A 1,314-nucleotide genomic window follows, 5' to 3' on the forward strand; every position below is an offset into this window, starting at 1 on the left:
GGGGTCTCTGCCTGCCCCCGGGGGACTTCATAGGGCCTCTTGGAGCCACCTGTGATGGGGTGCTGGGGAGGTCCCCGCAGCTTTGGGGGCTGCCCTGGGGACACTCTCCCCATTGGTGAGGGCTGGCTGCACTCATGCCGCTGTCCCGCGAGACCCCCGGGGTTGGAGAGCGGAGTGGGGGGCAGCACCCACCACTGCCCAGGCTGCCCCCAGCCCTGCACTGTTGTCCCCTGGGGGGGGTTGGGGCCTCCTAGGCCGTTTTGTTGCATACCCCTCGTGGTTTTCCGGGAGGGGGTGTGTGTGTGTGTGTGTCACCTTGCTCTCGGTCCCAGGGGATGGCTGCGTGGGAGGGGGACCCGTCCTGCTGTGCATCGTGTTGTCACTGTTTTTCCTCTCCCTGGCTTGGGGGGGGTGTCGCCCCCAGCCGGCCCCCTCGCAGAGGAGGGGGTGGGGGGTCAATAAAGCGGATGGCAGGGGACGCCCGCTGTCCCTGCGCGGCCTCGCCTCTCTGTTGTCTTCTGTCCGTCATCTGTGTGGCCAGGCGAGCGAAGGGGCACCATGGGGAGGGCAAGGCACCCCTTGTCCCCCTGATGCCCCTTTGCACCGGTCTGTCCCCAGCCGTCCTTAGCATGGGATGTTATTTTCTACCTCAAGGGAGAAAATCTCTTTCCCCAGGAAACCCCCCTTTTTTGGGCGGCTTAGCAAGCCAGGGGAGCTGCAGCAGTGTGATTTCTCCTCCACCCGAGCCGCAAACTTCCCCTGCTGCAGAAAAACCCTGGTTGGAGCTATGCAAAACCCTCCCATGATCTGGGGGAGGAAGGGGGGGTCCCCCACCCTCCCCCGGTGCCGCCCTGATGGCTCTTAACGTGACACAGTCTTTTCACAACATGACTTTTTTTTCTTTTTTAATGCCGCGTTGCCTACGCAATTACTTCCTGGCTGAAATAAAACTGATCCGTGCCTCTCTGCATGCGTGTGTATATCTATCTCGATAGATATACATGGAGACAGGGCTTGCCCACCAGTTGCAGCGGGCAGAAGCCAGTGGCTAACTCCACGCACGTCTCCGTGGGGCCCCTCTGCTCCCTCCTATGCCGCGAGGTGAAGCATTGCTAATACTGTCTGTGCCAGCCCTGGGTGCCTGCAGTAGCTGGGGGGGCTCTCTGGGCTTGGAGGGCTGGGGGTCTTTTCCCAGGAGTCGGGCCCCAGCATGCATCCTGACCCAATGTTTTTACAGTAGCAGGTCTCCACCGTGGACGTGCTTGAGTCCTGCTGGTGTTCCTGTGTGTTGGGGGAGTGGGGGGGGGGGGGGGG

Source organism: Aptenodytes forsteri, unplaced genomic scaffold (assembly GCF_000699145.1).
Source record: "Aptenodytes forsteri isolate BGI_AS27 unplaced genomic scaffold, ASM69914v1 Scaffold654, whole genome shotgun sequence".
Lineage (NCBI taxonomy): Eukaryota > Metazoa > Chordata > Aves > Sphenisciformes > Spheniscidae > Aptenodytes > Aptenodytes forsteri.